General features: G+C 41.2%; 1 protein-coding gene across 1 annotated transcript in view; it reads left to right on the top strand.

Annotated features, from left to right (window-relative positions):
• STC1 (stanniocalcin 1) overlaps positions 1-18,654 on the top strand; it is a 289,918-nt gene that overhangs the window by 148,688 nt on the left and 122,576 nt on the right. The window contains exon 6 of the mRNA XM_067543706.1: positions 9,303-9,628. The gene's annotated coding sequence lies outside the window, so the exon portion shown is untranslated. The remainder of the gene's footprint in view (positions 1-9,302; positions 9,629-18,654) is intronic.

Genomic DNA, 18,654 nt, shown 5'->3' with positions numbered 1-18,654 from the left:
GTTACAAGTTAACATGAGGTAAATCATCCATACTCAGAACATACATTCGTGTGTGGGCCATCTTCTCCTCTTATTTCAGCAAATCAGGAGTAGCTCCACTGAGATTAATGGAGTTACACACATGCAAATCCAATCTAAATGTAAAGAAACTGTCCCCATTGTCATGGTACTTAAGTGCAACAGAATCTAAATTTTATTTTCACAGAAAATGTGTACTCCTAGCAGAGCTCTGCTATAACTGGAGTTGAGTGTTGCATCCTATTGTGCAATGTAGTACAAATGAAGCGTGTCTGGTCCTGATTCACCATAGATCAATTCCTGCAATCCTTACTTGGGCTAAACTCCCGTTAAATTCAATAATAGATGGAAGTCGGATTTGGCTCTGCTTTATAAGTGGGTCCTAGTTTATATCAAGTGAGAATCTATTGTAATCAAACACATTTTCCAAGGAGCCTGAACCTAGCTGCTGTGACGGTGCACATTTTACAATGTTGTGTGTATTTGAATGCATGTTTCTTCATGCACTGGTATGCTGCAAATATGAACAACAGAATCTGCTTCTGCAAATGACTGTGAGTAAAATTCCAAAAACATCTCAGTCACTTAGGAGCTTAACTATAATTTTCTAATGCACCTAAAGCCCCACTGAAAGTCAATGGGGCTAAGTGCTTGTCTACAGAGGGACACTCAGGACCTACATTTTGAAGTGGATAAATTAAATTGCATTAAACCCCTGTGTGTGCAGGTGCTTTTATTGAGAATTAATGTGGCCTTGAGTAAATTAAGCTAAACCAAAATGAGGCCATTTTAATTCTGAATAAGAACATTCACACAGGGTTTAATGAGGTTTAACTAATCCACTTGAAATTCACACCTTTAGTTAATTTGGATTAACTTTCCTGAATGTCCATGTGTGGACAATCCCTTAGCCTTTTAAATGACAGACGTGCTTTTGGAAATTTTACCCTGCAAACACTATCTTTTTGGTGCATAAGTGGTTGTGCATGCAAAATTGTGTACGCAGAACTAATGGCCCAGTTTGGAAAACTGGATCTAATGAGGGAACATTTCTGACACTACAGTAGCAAAATATGCTGAAGAAAAACTCTGCTGATTGTAAGTCATCTTTATTTTTATATTAGTTTGCTCTCACAGGGGTTTAAAAATATTCTGCAAATCAATATATAGTAACAGAAATTATCTCCAGAATGGTTAGCATATAAATCAAGCTATAATCCCTTTAGCGAGAGAAATCAGTGTATTTCCATGTTCTTGAAAATTCTCATTTCCAGAAAGCCGCACCTTTTGTGTCACTGGACAAACTATGAGAGAGCAGAATTTACAAAGACCTCACATTCTGTGAACAGCTGATTACAAGCAAACTATAAAAGAAATGAATCCTTACAAATTCAAAGGCTGCATGGTCCGTTGTGGCATTCTCATGTAATTTTTCTTTTCACCTGATAACAACTCGGCATTAGGCATAATAATAATAACTTTCCTACCATGGCATTCATTGTGATATCATATAGCACATTACATCTGCATGTTACATAAGGGATGTATTGCAGTTATGGCACTGGGTTGGAACTGTGGAGATATAAATTCAATTCCTATTTCTGCCACGGACTCCCTGTGAGACCTTGGTACAGCCTGAAACACTCTGACCTAGATCCTCTAAGGTATTAGGCACCAAACTCTTATTTGGAGTAAGACCTCTGAGGAGTTGGGCCTGTGGGCCTCAGTTCGGTAATAATCCTTTCTGAGCTGTGAGTGGGGTTGTGAGGATAAATTCATTAATGTTTGTGTGGTGCTCATCTCCTGAGTGATGGGGACCAGATAAGGCCATAGACAGAACTTTAGCTTATCTGCAATGCTGATATTACCACGTTATTGGGTAGGTTTTGTTCTCAGTCAGATGAGTGTAAATCTGGAGTAACTCCTCCGCACTCGGTTAAGTTTCTTCACATTTACACTGATGTATCTGAGAACAGACTTTGGCTCAGTACAGTAAAATTACTTGCATGGAAAACAGAAGGTTTTGGGGTTTCTTAATGGGGTTATACATACAATAATACTATAGAACTTCTATATAGTTTTGCTATAGGGTTTTAGTTTAAGGGAAACGGTGACCCATTCCTAGAAGTTAGATTCACGTAGTTTACTGATATGTCGTCAGAGCCATCTAAAAACAGCCTGATTTAATGGGACCGGGAGTCAGGAGTTCTGGGTTCTATTCTCAATGTTGTCACTGACTCATGATGTGAATTTGGGTGAGTCACTTCCCCTCCCGGTGCTTCAGTTTCACCAGCAGTAAAATAAGGATTATAGTCTGTCTCCCAGCAGGGTGTCCTAAGGCTACAATCATTGCTATTTGTAAAACACCTTGAAAGCCTCACATGAAAGACAATCGATAGACACAAAGGCCCTTGTTCTCCACTTTAGCAGGTCTGCTGAAAAGAGGGGCTGCTGAGAGCCAGATCTGGCCATCAGATTAAGGACTATAGAATCGTAGGACTGGAAGGGACCTCGCAAGGTCATCTAGACCAGTCCCCTGCACTTATGGCAGGACCAAGCGTTATCTAGACCTTCCCTGACAGGCGTTAGTCTAACTTGCTCTTAAAAATCTCCAGTGATGGAGATTCCACCGCCTCTGTAGGCAGTTTATTCCAGTGCTTAACTATCTGGAGCCTGCCCGCGTTAGGGCTGCAGAGAGGCAGCCCTAGTTTACACCAATAAAGGATTGGGCATAGCAGAGCCATGCCCGTCCTCTCCCTGGCCCACCCATAGAATGACCCCGTGCTACCCTCTGTCCCTCCCTGTGCTCAATGTCCAGAGTGCATCTCTCTCAGATTACGCGAGTGAAGGGTTCCCCTACAGAAGGTGAATGCTCCATTGGCCTTGTTTTAAGGGGGCTTTGTGCAAGCTCTGTGCTGCACAGTGGACCAGAAAATCTGAACCAAAGACTAGTATGATTTTATTTTAGACTGTGGAATAATTAAAATAGCTTCCCCATTATATTTTTGTTAGCTCTGCAATTCATTTTAACTCAAAGCATAAATGTCCACAAATTATTGATGCTGTTAAGTGCTTTTTTCATCGTTAAGATTGCAACATCCTGCTGCCATATTGTGGAACGCTTTCAGACATGACTCATCCACAAAAAGGGGAGGTCACAGCATTGGAGACGGACACCTGTGTCCCCTCCACATAACCATGTCACAGACGAGACGGCAGGTGCACAGGAGCCGTTGTCCCACCCTGATTGTGTAAATGTTAGCTAACCCTAAATTGTGCAGACTTGCGTTCATTTTTCTTTTAGCTTTGGAACCTAGCCAATTTTTAATTTGTGTCATCCAGATGAAACTTATTTACCATCATCGTGGTTTCCTTGTGACTGTTGGACACTTCGTGTATTTTCATTGGAAACAAAGCAAAAGCTGCTTTAAAATTACATTTGTATGGGGGAAGTTTTTGACCATCCTGTTTAAAGAGAACATTTGCTACGTGCCAATGCAAACGTCCGCAGACGCTTTAAATAGAACAAGGTCCTTTAAAATTATTACCTGCGAAAGGTACAATTCCACGAAGTCAAATCAAGCAAAAATAATCTTCTGAATAGACCCAATAGTGAAATGTAATTGAAAGTTAGCGTGTTTTATGAAACACAGTAAATTTATTAATTGAGTAAATTTTGGAAGTTTGATTCACATTTTCCTGTTGTTTGTTGTTTTAAGCCTCATAAAACTTTTCAAAAAAAGCACAGATCTTGGTAAAAAAATTCATAAGTGAGGATAAAATGGTGATGTGTGTAACAGATGAGCCACACTGTACAACATATTTTGTATACAAACTGGTTGGATGAAGTCAGATGGCCAACAGTTACCATACAGTGGTTCTGGGTTATCACAGCATTTCCTTGTAGCATGGCATCTCCTAGTTTGGCAATTGATGGCCAATGTTGGCTTTCTAAAAGCAACCAATCTGCATAACATCTTTAACCTGAGGAACTTAGCCCATTAAAAATATAAGTGAAGACCCTAGTGACAGAGCGATGTGGTGTTACTCGTTATTCAGAGAAGTTTGTGTAGCAGCATCTCAATAAGGGGACTTGCCAGTACCATGTAACTACTCAGTGGCTTGACCATGAACAGAGCCCTGGAGACTCTGTTCCACTATGCTAACTGCAGTCGAGTCCTCCAAATTTGTGCCAATGTAATGGAAACCAGTCTCTAGTCCTTTACCTGCAACCTGTGTATTATATGTCTTTGTGTATCTTCAGGAGAGGAATTGTGTCTTCCACAGTCTCTTACAACACTAAGTACAATAGGTTCCCGTCTTGGGTGGGGCCACTGTGAACTACTGAAATATAAGTGAATAATAAATTAATAAATAATAGGACAAGGACAGTGTATTCCTCTATCTTTGCATGGAGCCAACACACTCCAGTTAATTCCAACACTAATCATAACTTCATCCTACCGTCCTTTAGGTCTGAAGTCAATAGGGCTTCTGCCTGTGTTAGAACAGTAAATTTTCTCCTTGAGACTTTTTCCCATCTTTCATCAGATTAGGGGTCTTGCCTGATCCATCCTTACAGTGGCATAGCAGGGCCAGCTTCCTACTCTTTGACAGTAAGAACAAGCAAAATCACGCTCCTGATTTGACAAGTGATGTGTAAGTATGTCCATCCATTGATGCACATATCAGCTATTCATTTGTGACTCATCAAAAGCCACTGGGATACGTTTCCAAGCACTGGACCTTCACTGGATAAGTTTGAGCTGAGAATCACACTTCAAATCTTGCCCCTTTTTAGGGGGAGCCGGGGGTTGAAGTGAGCTCAGAGCCAGTTTTTCAGGGCTCAGCAACCACAAATGTCTAGCCGTTCAAAGGAGCCCAGTTCCTATTCAGGCACCTAAATGAAGGTCAGATTTTTCCAAATTTTTCAGCATCCAGCGGCTCCCATTCTGACCATTAGGGCCAGAATTTCATCCAGCACCCAACATGCTGAGCCCTTTTGCGAATCTGGCCTCTTGCTTTGGTGCCGAATTGGGAGTTGAGATCTTTTTAAAGTCTAGCCTTGATTGTGCTGAGCACTTGAACCTCTGGCCTTCGTCATCTGAGTTTTGACTTTTCTAGTAGTCAGGTATCAGAATTGTGTGTTTGTGTGTATTTGAGTGAGAGAATATAAATTAACCCATCTAATTGTTGCATTCTTGTGTGTGTCAATTTCTCTAGTTTAGTTTAGTTTAGTTAAATACTTTCAAGCTTACAGCTCTATTCTAAAAATAAGTTTGGTGGATATTTTTGAGCTCTGATCTGATGCCTAGGAAATTTAACATAAAATATATATTTTTTTAAATCATAAAAATGTGGGTAGGGCATACTGGCCCTGGAACCTTTGCTGAGCCCTCACTCGAAAGCCAAACTCTTTTTGATGTTCATAAAACTTCATGGAAATAATCTTTTTTTAACTTTTCATGCTATTCTGAACATCCTGCTTTTAGCCAGTTCTGAGCACAGAAGTGCCAGCTCACTGCACGAATGTTGATTTTGCAGTATATCCAAGTCAACAAATACCATTAAGTAGTAAAAAAAACTTCACAAGAAAGAAATCTTGCAAAATTTCCAGAATTAAAAACATTTTCTGTTACGATTAGATAAATGTCCTACAGAACTAAATTCTTTTGAGGGCCTTCTGTCTCTAACAGAACAGAACAAAAATCTAATTTAAAACAAGTATGCCACGGTAAAAACACCCTATTTTTCAAAAGTTTCTAGGGTTGGTACAATGGGCATGTCAGTAGAGGAAGTCTACTACCTCAATCAGGGTCTCTGCCAATCTGACCAGGGGGAAAATTCCTTCCCGACCCCAAATATGGTCACTAATTAGACCCTGAGCATGTGGGTGAGACCCATCAGAATAACACCAGGGAAAGAATTCTCTCTAGTAATTCAGAGCCCTCCCCATGCAGTGTCCTATCTCTGGCCCCTGGAGATATTCGCTTATAGCAGTTGGGATGGGCCATTGTAGGCAACCTCATTGTTCCACTTCTGGCCATGCAATCCCCTCAATTTACTTTCTCAAAAACTTGCCCAGGCCCACTCTTCATTGTTGTACCTGTGGCCTTACATAACTAACTTTTATTTCTGGTTATTGACTAGCTTCGTCTAATCCCCTGCTCTGGCAAAGCCACAAGGGCTGCTAAAAGGACAGTCCTAATCCTAAAAGAATGGGCGCCATAATATACCATGTCAAATCCTATCTATGTCAAATATCTCTAATTAATAACTATTAAATGTGACATTTAAACAAAGGCTTTCCCATGAAGTGTACTAGGAAATAACTCCTGGCCTGTGGTTATGTTTGAGCAGAAACTAGACCGTGGCCTGTAGCAGAGAGAAATCAGATATATATCATCTCTGGAGTTAGGTCCTCAGTTTTTTGCCTTCTTTGTTCTGTCTTAGAATGGAAAATCACCTAAGGACATTGTATTCCATGGACAAACATCCTTGGACCAATAAACAACCTTTGATGGCAGGAAGAAGTCAGCAGTCACTGCAGTAAGAAAACTGCCAAGATATAAGCTAATTCAAACATGTCTATTTATTCTGCAATTTCTTCAACTAATTGGCCTGTTGGAATGTAACTTGAGGGAAAACCACACATGAGATAATCTGTATGATATTAGTGTACATAAATGCAACATATTTTACTACTAAAATAAGAGCAAAAGCAATTTAGAAAATAAATACATCTCAAAAATTGAAATCTGCATTGCAGATTGCAGAATATTATTTATGCTGTGGAATGCCCAAAGAATCAATTTCCATAACATCGGAATTAGACATAAGGGCCCTTATGGGAAATTGCATAGTGTTTACTAGAGAATGAGATCTTTCTATCGGTTTTTTCCAATTCTCCTTCAGATCTTCATAGGGAATGATATTTCTGCATTAGAACTAAATGGGAAAATTCTAGCTATCTGTTAGTTTTTAGAGTAATTTATATAAAAGCCTGGTATGACCCAAAACCACCAAAGCACATAAGCACCTATTTACCTTTAAGTACTTTGAATAGTCCCATTAGATCTAGTGGGTCTAAGAACATGCCTGAAGTTATGCAGCTACTTGAGTGGTTTGCCTACATGGTGTATGTGAGGATCAGACTCAAATTAGGAGCAACACTTGAGTAAGAACTCACATAATCTGTGAAGCGAAGACAGACTTTACCTCTGCAGAAATCTAATGGTTTCATCCCTATTACATTTATTAAATTGATGACTTTTCCACAAATTGGCAAAATTAGAAGTTTAGCAACTTGCTCAAGGTCACATTTTCAATCAGTGGCAGAGCCAGGATCAGAACCCAGGAGTCCCAAACCCCAGCTCTCAGATCTAACCAATAAAAATGTTGCCCTTTAATGTACTTTTTTCCTAAACTTATATTTTTTTAACAAGTATTGATTGCTATAGGCAAAGCATGCATACGCACGTGTGCACGCACACATAAACATATTTGGGGACTGTTAGACCATTTATACAGATATGGGCAAGTCGAGGCGTGCAGAACTGGATAGCAATGTTTAAGTCTGGGGCTGTTTGGCTCTAGGGGTTTGTCTGGGCCCCGGCTCTAGCTACCGTCACCCATAGTAAGTGCATTTTTAAAGGTATACCTGTTGACTTTGTGTTTGTTTCTTAATTTAAAAGCTTTAGGCAACAGGAGGATGAGTGTATGAAGGACATAAAACTAAGCTGCTTCTTTACCTCATCTTTATAGCCTGTTTTAATATGCTGACTCACACTGCTGTCATGGTGATCAGCTGAAGCTGAGACCTAAATCATATGTTTTATCCTCTGGTCACAACACTACCCAGAGAAAAAGCTTTGCGTTTCAAAATCCACTTCTAGCTGGGATGCTATTTACCCTGACCTGAATGTACAATTTAACAAACAACAAAAGGAAATGGAGAGGACACAAAGGAGGGACTTGTTTCTGTCCAACACAAGTGAAAGACAATCTTTCTCTCACACATCTATATCTATCTATCTATCTATCTATCTATCTATCTATATATATAGACATAAGGGGTGAGTCCCTAAATTTCCTTTATACCACTTTGGCATTAAGGTGGGCATAAATTATACACATTTGAGGGTTCTTTCACAGTGCCAGAATAGACTAAAGAGGCCGTAGTATAAATGAGAAGGAGGCCCATATGGATATACACACACACATACATCCAGAGAGAGAATTTTCTTCTTTTGTGAGTTAAGAAAGCTCTAAATTCTAGTGTAGAAAGAATGAATAGGGTGATTTCTTTTCTTTTCTTTTCTTTATAAAGAGCTGAAGAAGAGTTACTGCCATAACATGTAGTGAAACCTTATAGTTTTACATCTGTTCTGTGAGAACTTTAGAACTGATTGATGAGGTCAGAGCCTGAGCTGGTGTAAATCAGTCCTCCCAACTCTCCAGATGAGAATCTACCTCAATATTTTCACTTGTGGCAGCGTCTCCACATCTCTGTTCTCAGTTTGTTACCCTGTGCTTTTAAAAACATGCTGTCTTTTATTTGGTTTCTTTTCTTTTCTTTATTTGAGATTTACTGATGAAAAGTGTTTGCTTTATTATTATTATTATTTATTATCATAATCATTTTAATATGAATATGCTCAAGCTCTGCTCCCTCAGACAATGGTGCAATAAATATACAGCTGAGATTGATCAGCTAGGATCTCAAAGCACTTTACAAAGGTGGGATGTGATGGGGTATACAGACCCCACACTGAGCAAGAAAGGGTTAATGAGAGCCTGTGCCCAATCAGCCCCACCTGTTACACCTGTCTGTGTGGTTTTTTTTTTTTTTTTTTTTTTTTTTTTTTTTTTTGGGGGGGGGGGGAAGAGTAATGAGCGCCTGTGCCCAGTCAGCCCCACCTGGTACACCTGTGGGGGGAGGGGGTCAAGCCTGGAGGGAAGAGTTAAAAGAGGAAAAGCCCAGTTTACTCTCTATCTGCTTTGGAGGAGGCATTGGATCTTTTGAATGAGCTCTGGGCCGGAAGGTAGGGCTGTGGTCAGAGCCACACTACAGGCTTTTAAATTTCTGAGCTTCCTTAGGGCAGGTAGCCCTAGTGTGGGACTTTTTGTTCCTTGTAACTCATTTGGGCCCCCTGTTTTGAGAGCTGTGGAAAAATCAGCCCAGGAAGAGACTGTGAGAAAGGCTTTGTTGTGGGCCATGGTAGGGAGAAGCCCAGGGATATTGCAAAGGGGCTGAACAAACTGTCCTTATCTGTTTGACACAGGCACCCTGGAATAGCCCCTAGAGTGGAGCGTGAGCCTGGGTTCCCCTCCTGGCCCACCTAGGATGGTGGTGTGAAGAATACAGAGTCAAAGGCTGGAAGGTCCCTGAAGCCTGAGATTTGGGCTGAAGCTCTGTCCTGATGGTGTCAGAGTATTGGTGTGTTGGATCTGATTTACCCTGAAAGGGGAAGGACTAGAAATGAGCTATACAGACAGCTGAGTTGCAGAAAGAAGCAGACCCCAGCAGGACAGGAGCAACTGTTGAGCAGGGGCACCGAAGGCGAGGACGCTACTGTGCCATGGCCAGCCATGAGGGGACGTATCTGTGGTGAGTAGGCTCTCTCACAGGGCAAACATTACTATTATTATTATTGCTATCTCGCTATGCTATATTATTATACATTATTATTATTTATTGCTATGTTATAAGACAGAAAGCTGAGGCAAAGAGAATGATGCGAACTGCCCCAGGTTGTATAAAGAACCCTAGCAGGTATTCAGAAATAGACTCAAGGTCTCTTGATTTCCTGTCACTTGAAAACAGCTTTCAGACTAGAATTGTGAAAGGTGTATGTAGGAAGCAGGGGGCCCAGCTGCCATTGAAATGCAATGGGATTGGGATAACTAACGGAAGCTCTTTTGACAAATACAGCTGCAATGACCAGGAATAAAATTTTCAAAAGTGCGTAAGTGATTTAGGAGCTGGTCTCATTTCCGGCAGTAACTTAGAAGTCCCGCTGACTTCAGTCACTTGGGTGCTTAAGAAATTTTTACTCTGATAAGCCTGTCTCATTGAGATGTTAGCTCTTCAGTGCCTAAATCACTTTCCAGACTAAGAACTGGGGTCCTAACTCACTTAATAGCTATCAAAAAATTATAAAAGCAGAAAGTAAGCAGTGCTGGTGGAAAGAGAGCTGACCTACTGCTCCATTGTCTAGGTAAACTTCTACTGAAAGAATGCTTACGATAAGATTGTAAAATCACAAAGTTGGTGGGCACTGTACTTTCCTTCCAGCATCTCTTGCATCACTGGCTACTGCTGCACAACTATTGCTAAGAAAATGATTCTGTATTTACATCATCCAAACCCTAACTTTGAGGAAGTGCTGCTCACTGTGATGCAACACAGCTGACAAAAAAAAAAAGAACTGAGAAATGTCTCTTCTCTACTGAAAATAAAAGAGAGGCTGCGTAGGAGGCAAACTCTTCGCTGTTCCCAGGGTTTTTGTGAGCTATGTCTGCTAAGCAGGATGAGTGGTTTTTAAAATATTTTAGTAGCCAAGGGACATTTCCTGTCCCCATTTAAATCAGTAGCACCCCTCCCACGTACCTCAGTGAGAGCTATTTTGGGATCTCTGGGTGGAACCTGTGCCTTCTCTTTTCAGAGGCAAGAGAGCCAGTTCTGAGAAAGCAGGAAGCAACTTGACCTGTCACCCCAAAACTCTGAGCAAGTGACTGTTGAAGTTTGAAACAGTTCAGCTGATGTTTGAAAATAGTGGTGGTCTCTTCTTCCTGTCATGCTTCTGGGTTTCACAGGGGAAGGGAAGAAGCAAAATACCTCAATGGCCAGCTCCCCTAAAAATCTCCAGCCCTAGTGGAGAGATGGATTTTTCTAATGCAACTTTGTGCTTTGCCCCTGATCCAGCAGAGCACTTATTCATGTGCTTCATATCGAACACGAGTCGTCCTACGGACTACCTGTGTGCACAGAGTTAAGCCTGTGCTTTAAAATGGGCTGTTGGATGAGGACTAATTGAACCAAATCTTGACTCTACTATCCAGTCTCCACAGTTAGATGAGGATTGCAGAGAGATACAAGGGGAGTGCGGAGAGGGCATCCTTCTCAAACCCACAAAGTGACTGCGTAGCTGCTCCACGGACACTATTTCAGCCCAATGGCTTATGTGTCACTAATACGAAGCTGCTATGGAGAGAGAGAGAGAGTGGACTAGCAAGGATCAGAGCAACTGTGACTCTTCCAGACCCACCACTGTTCTGCCCTTGCTCCAGACAGGAAGGCAGGATTGACCAGTGTTTATGGCACTGCTCTAGGATGTGGGAGCCCTGCTCTGGACTTCCTGTGTGGTCTGGCGAAAGTCTTGTGTGTCTCAGTTCCCCTCTCTATCTTCAAATGGGGTTGATAATGGTTCGCTACCTCTCAGAAGTGTTCCAAGGATTACTTTAAAAGATTGTAAAGTGCTTTGAGATCTACTGACAAAAAGCACTACACAAGAAATAGGCTCTATTTATTATATCCATGCCTCTGAAATCTTCCCAAATCTGACTGCGCACTAGTTTTATACCTCATATTCCACTACCAGGGTGCCAAAAGAATAAGATTTTCCTTTTAAGGACTTGAAATGTGTTATTCATAATGGCCTCTTGGAACAATTAAAGGTGCTGATTCTGCACTCTTAAATCGAAATTCACATGGAATCAAATTCAGCATGGATATGTAAGGTGGATCCCTTAACATTAACTTAGGCTCATTAATGCCGGTTCCCTTAAAGCTATGTATATTCACTCGACTGCTGTTTCAGAGTCTAATTTGGTGTGAACGCTGACAAATGGGAGTTTGGTCTGAGTTTGTAGTGTACAATCAGTTGAGTGAGAACTCAACAAGAGAGTAAGAACAAAACGGGCGTTTATAAAATGAATATGCTTATTGTCAGTTGTATGTATTAGAGTTTGAAATCCACGATTTGAATGGAGCTAAATGCCTCAAAGATTAGAGGTCTGACTCCACATGAGAATAGTCTATTTGCAAACATGGATTCTAATTTTGAACAGATTCAGTGGTATGGACTTGAAGATTTGGGTCAGAGTCATCATTGATAATTTGCAGATGACCCAAAAAGTGGAGGAGTAGTAAATAATGAAGAGGGCAGGCCACTGTTTCAGAGTAAATTTGCCACAACCCAGCAATGTATTTTGATATGGCTAAATGGGAACAAAAAATGTAGGTCATGCCTACAGTGTGGGAGACTCTATCCTGGGAAGCAATGAATGACACAGATTTGGGGGTTGTAGTGGATAATCAGCAGAAAATGAGCTCCCAGTGGGATGCTGTGGCCAAAAGAGTTAATACATTCCTTAGATGTATTAACAGGGGAATCTCCAGTAATACTAGAGGTTATTTTACCTCTGCGTTTGGCGCTAGTGGGATCACTGAAGGAATACTCTATCCTGTTCCAGTGCCCACAATTCAAGAAGGATATTGATAACTTGGAGAAGGTTCAGAGAAGAGCCAAGAGAATGATTAAAGGGTTAGAGGGTCATCAAGTCGCCCCTTAACCTTCTCTCTCTACAATGCATGCTTTCTATCTACTTGGGAAACAAATATTTAATAATGGTCTCTTCACTCAAGCAGAGAAAGGTATAACGCAATCCAATGGCTGGAAGTTGAAAGGTAGATAAGTCTGACTGGAAATAATGTGTAAATTTTTAACAGTGAGATTAATGAATAATTGGAACCATTTCCTGAGGTTTGTGGTGGGTTCTTCATCACTGGCAATGTTTAAGTCAACATTGGAGTTTTTCTAAAATCTGCTCAAGGAATTATTTTGGAGAAGTTCACTGGTCTGTGTGTTATACAGGAAGTCAGATAGATGATCCCAACGGTCCTTTCTGGCCTTGGAATCTGTGACCTTAGTGGCAATTGTTACATACATCTGCTTGCGATATGCAAGTTGTTACTGAAACAAGTGAGCTAAGTCTGATTATTTCTTCTTCTGGGACTTAGGCAGTTTTGCATGATTCTGCATGCCCTAGCTGGGGATGGGACTGGAAGCAGAAGTAGTGAAGTAACACACGAAGCTGATTTAGTGGTATTTCCTCTGAAAGTGTAATCCGGAAGTTGTGGGAACTTCTCTGACCAACTTGATAAGGTATTTTGAAACCTGGCCACTAGTAGGTGTAAACATGCTAGCGAGGGAGTCTTATCCTTGTCTAGTGGCTGGGCCTCCATAAAGGGTAAGAACCAGTTAACTGATGCTAGTTGGTAGCATTACCAGATGGTAGAGTCCTGTGCTTTGGAGTTTAGTCCAGAGTTCTAGTGCTACTGATATCTCCATAGTGGGAGGTTGATATGCAAATTAATTTCCAATGTTTCTGAGGTGCAACCATCGCTTGAAGTTATACTGCGAATGTTAGTCCTCCCAAAATTACTTTGCTATTGAAATGGCCAAAGAAGGACCAATAAATTCATTCAGTGAGACCAGAAAAAGATCATATTGACACATCCCTTCAATAGGACTCTGAAATGACTGAAGCAGCTTCATGCTAAACTGAATCCATGCTAGGAAAGAACTCCTTTGAAGTAAATGGAATTTTATTAGCTGAGGATCTGCCACAACATGTGTTGTCAGTGCTATATGGATTCCCCTACATGGTGACAATCACCCCTGTGTAGCACGTCTGCATATTTAAGACCCATTTTTGAGTGACGCTTAAATGGTTCATAGACTTTATGCTGGACCTCTACACAAAGTGAATTCACCTTAAACCAATAGTTATGCTCCTGATCATTTCTCAGTGCTTTGATTCAAGCAGCTCCCTGGTATAACAGTTTATCCTCACGGGAGATCTTACTCATTCATTCACCTGTTTTGTACCCCCATGTGTCTGACAGCAATGCTAGCTAGAAAGGTGCAGATCACAGAATTCAGTGTTATGCAAGGCTTAAAACTATGTTCCTGAGAATGTATTAATAAAATAACTTCCTCTTGAAATCGCACACAATTTGTTGCACAGCCTTTGACGCTTAAAATTGCACTGAGCTGCACAAGCTGTATTTACCTTCTGCTAGTGCTGGCGAAAGTTATAGGCACTTAAAAAAACAAACAAAAAAAAACTGTTTTATGTTCCAATTTGCTCAGGCACCTTGGCACAGCTATGTGCTTAGGATGTAATCCAAAGCCTACTTTGGACCAGGGCCCTTTCTGCTTATACAGTACACACAGCACTCCACTTCAGGAAAGTTTAAAAGAATTGGAGGTAAAAATATCTGCAATTAACATATGTCTGTTTGCAGTTCTTGAACATGATGAAAAGCGAGGAATGTGTGGGCATGTAATTTGAAGTGTTATTTCTTTGTTAGCATTTAGCATGACTGTGTGGGTTAATCAAACTGTTGTAAAGCCATGTTTGAGAAAAGGCAGCTGAATGAATATTTAAAAACAGATTAGTTATTACTCACATTTGGCTCAGCTGCTCTGAGAAAAGGAGGGTCTCATCTGTTCACTTCAATACACAATTATATTGCAACAGTTGTAAACTCATACAATTGTAGTTTCGAGTGCAGTAGGAGCACATCCTTTATGGTCCACCTTTTGTTTTGTTCTGACTTCTTTCTTAACATCAGTGAGGCAAAATAGTTTGATTTGGCACAAACTTGAAATGCTAAACTTGTCAAAACCAGCAGGCTGTGTCTTGAATAAATAAATAAAACCTAGGTTGATACGCTACTAGTTACAATAGCGTATAGTTCTCCTAGGCCTGGTCTAAACACTGTTCTTTGTACCAGTATAACTGCTGGTTAGGTGAGTAACTTTTTTTTTTTTTTTTTTTTTTTACCAGTACTGTTATACCAGTCCAGCCCTTAGTGTGGATGCAGTTATAGTGGTATAAAGAGGTCTTATTTTCCTTCCCATGTGGGAATAGCTATTCCTGGTATAAAATACTTTTATATCAGTATAACTAGGGGGTTTGTACTGCTGTAACTATGCTGATCTAGTTAGTGGTACAACTGTCTAGTGCAGACAAGGCCTCTTATACTCCATGGTATGAATCACCTTTGCCTTGCTCCTGGTACTGTCACTTGCACCAGGGAAATGTGCGTGCAAAGCGGGTGTGAAACTACCAGATCATAACCATTTATATCTACTCTGCACTGGTGTAAATGACTGACTGCACAAGGTGCAGGGCCCACAGTGAATCGGGTTTCAGGTAAGCACTATAATAGCCTTTAGGGAGACCAAAATCATCCATAGTCTAAGCAGCCCAGTACCCATTGCCTTCATTTATGTTACCTCCACCTGTTACGCTTTGTCTTTTGGATTGTAAGATCTTTGGGGTTGTGACTGTCATTTGTTATATGTTTGTACAGCGCCTAGAACAATGGGGGCAAAACTGGTTGGATCCCACTACTAACTGTCAGCGTAACCCACATGCTTCTACAGCAGCATTTGACTTGTATTTAAGTCCAATGATATCTTTATTTTTATTCACAGTTTTAAGGCCCAAAGGGACCATTAAGGTAGTCCAGCCTGACCTCCAGTCCATGATCCTCTAGTCCACGTTTTAGAACAAATTGTCTAAATTAAACAGTAATAAGTCTCCAGGGCTGGATGGTATTCACCCAAAGGTTCAGAAGGAACTCACACATGAAATTGTAACCGATCTTTAAATGAGCTTCTCTACTAGATGATTGGAGGATAGCTAGTCACACCAATTTTTTTAAAAAGGCTCCAGAGGCGATTCTGGCAATTACAGGCCAGTAAGCCTAACTACAATACTAGGCAAATTGGTTGAAACTATAGTGAAGAACAGAATTATCAGACACATACATAAACACAATTTGTTTGGGGAGGGTCAACATAGCTTTTGTCAAAGGAAATCCTGCCTCACCAAACTCCTATTAGACTTCTCTGAGGGGACCGACAAACATGGACAAGGGTGACCCGATGGATACCTTGTGTAGGAACCTTGTCAAAGGCTTTCTGAATGACAAGGTTCCTCACCAAAGGCTCTTAAAGAAAGCAGTTATGGGATAAGAAGCAAGATCATCTCATGAATCGGTTACTGGTTTTAAAAAAATGGAAAACAAAAGGTAGGAATAAATGCTCAGTTTTCAAAATGGAGAGGTCAATGGTGGTGGTCGTCCCCAGGGATCTGTACTGGGACCAGTGCTGTTAAATAGTCATAAATGATTTGGAAAAAGGGGTAAACTGTAAAATGGCAAAGTTTGCAGACCCTACAAAATTATTCAAAATAGTTAAGTCCCAATCTGACTGTAAACAGTTACAAAGGGATGTCACTAACCTGGGTGGCTGGCAGCAAAATGGCAGATGAAAGTCAATATTGATAAATGCAAAGTACTGCACAATGGAAAACATAATCCCAACTAAACATACAAAATAATGACATCTAAACTAGCTGTTACCACTCAAGAAAGAGATCTTGGCGTCATCGTGGATTGTTCTCTGAAAGCATTTGCTCAATGTGCAGCAGCCATCAAAAAAGCTAACAACGTTAGGAACCGTAAGGAAAGGGATAGAGAAGACAGAAAATATCCTCATGCCACTATGTAAATCCATGGTATGCCCACAGTTCAGCCAAATAGGCAGCATCTACAAGTGGTTACCATGGAAACTGCTTGCTGGCCTGTGTGACATGAGTTTTTGGTGGGTCTCAGTCAGTTTCCAGTGGCTGGTGTCTGCATCATAACCACCACTAATTGCACCCCCTGGTGACAGTCTCAAACAAGGCTAGAGACTCAGCATAAACTCCACTAGGGAGAGCACCATGAGGTCAGAGATGGGGCGGGGGAGGATTTGGGGGCTAGCACGTAAGAGAAATTTGTGCTGCTGCTACACTCCTGTTCTCTGGACAAACAGAGGAGTAGTCTTTTTCAGGGACTCAGTCCAGCACTGAATCCACAATAAAAACCAAATTCAGTGCCAATAAGACAATACCAGAAGCTCTTTCTGGGGTAGGGCGTTGCCTATTAAATAGTCGATCTCATTCCAGAGAGAAAACACCACCTTTATCCACTGGTAACAATTTCAACTCCTTCCTTCTCATTTTTGGCTTTAGTTCATTATTTGTCTGTGGATCATTAGCCAAGTCTGTCTGCAAGTTGGAGAGGAGCTGTGAAGAAGAAAATCCAAGAAATAAGACATTGAGTGGGTGGTCATATCATGCAGGGTCACATGAAAGCATGCCTACTACCCCATGAGTAATGGACCTACCAGGCCAGATCCTCAGCTGATGTAAACCAGTGTAACTCCACTGAATTCAGTGGAATTACCCCAACTAGAGAGCTGGCCCAATGATATTTACTAGCATCTGAACAAATAGAGGTTTCTCAGATGGTGTAAATCAGCAAGGCTCCAGTGACATCACTTGGTGTACATCAGTTTTGATCCATTGAAAACGTTAATAATGGCATAGGCTCAATCTTCATTACTAGCAAATACGTCACACTGCCCATGAGTGTAAAGAACTATTCATCTTGAGGTGCTTGTCACAAGGAAGTAGTGGGTCACAGGACCTGGAGCCAAGACTTCCAACTTCTATTCCTGGCTGCGCCTCAGACTAGCAGGGTGACCTTAGGCAACTGACGCAAACTTCTTGTGCCAGACTGTGTATAGCCACGTGCCCTGCATGTTCACTTACACCCGTGCAAAGCGGGTGTAAAAGACTGTGAGCTGGACTCATTATTACCCTGTGCCTTTTGTGGTCTCCGAACGGTGCGCAGTGAGAACACACCACTGCTCAAAAAAATAAAAAAGGTAGCATTTTACATCACACAAGGCAGGGAAGAACAAGGCCCACCCTGCCCTCCTGAGGATTTTATTTGTTAAGAATTAAAAATATTAATGGGGAAACATTATGCAAAAGGATGCGGTGATGGGCTGAGATCCTAAGGTAGGTGTAAATCTACACAGCTCCACCGATTTCAAGTGGAGGTTCTGCCCCTGTGGCTTCAATAGAGCTGCACCAATTTACATCCCTGAGGATCTAGCCCAACTCAGTGTTTTGCTGCCATCCAGTGATCACTATCGGGCCGTGCGTGTAAAGAATGTGCACTGCTTGTTAAAGCTGCAAGACCAATATCAGTACAAATATGGATGCTGCTCCAAAACCATTTCTCACAGTAAGAGTTGGAAGCTGTTTTATCAGTGATATTTTAGGGCCAGTCTCTTCTCCTTCACTAGGCGATGGAATTAATAGAATTACACTGGTTTAAATTAGAAGAGAATCTGGTCTTTTACATTTACAAGATTGTGTAGGAGGTAAGTTCCCAGGGAAAAGATGACGAGGTGTATAAAAGCTTTAATATGGCTCTGGAGTCTCTCTGGGCCTGATTGTGCTATCAGCAGTGTGACCTCAGAGTAAATGCATTGACGGAAGTAGTTACATTGGTATATACCTTGTAGGGCTCGCTTCTGCTCACAATACATTATGCCTTTATTTGTCACCTAAGCAGCAGCCATCTGTCTTGCAGGAGCTGTCTGTGTCTCGGACTCTGTGCTATTAGATATAAATATCAATAGCTTAGCTCCTGGCCTCTATTCTGCATGCTCAGCACTGCTCTGGTAGCTGACAGCCAGTTTACCCAACTGACTGGAG

Source organism: Emydura macquarii, unplaced genomic scaffold, assembly GCF_026122565.2.
Source record: "Emydura macquarii macquarii isolate MOO-44397 ecotype Brisbane River unplaced genomic scaffold, CSIRO-AGI_Emac_v2 contig_967, whole genome shotgun sequence".
NCBI classification, from domain to species: domain Eukaryota; kingdom Metazoa; phylum Chordata; order Testudines; family Chelidae; genus Emydura; species Emydura macquarii.
The sequence above is the reverse complement of the archived record's forward strand: the minus strand, read 5'-3'. Positions and strand labels throughout refer to the sequence as shown.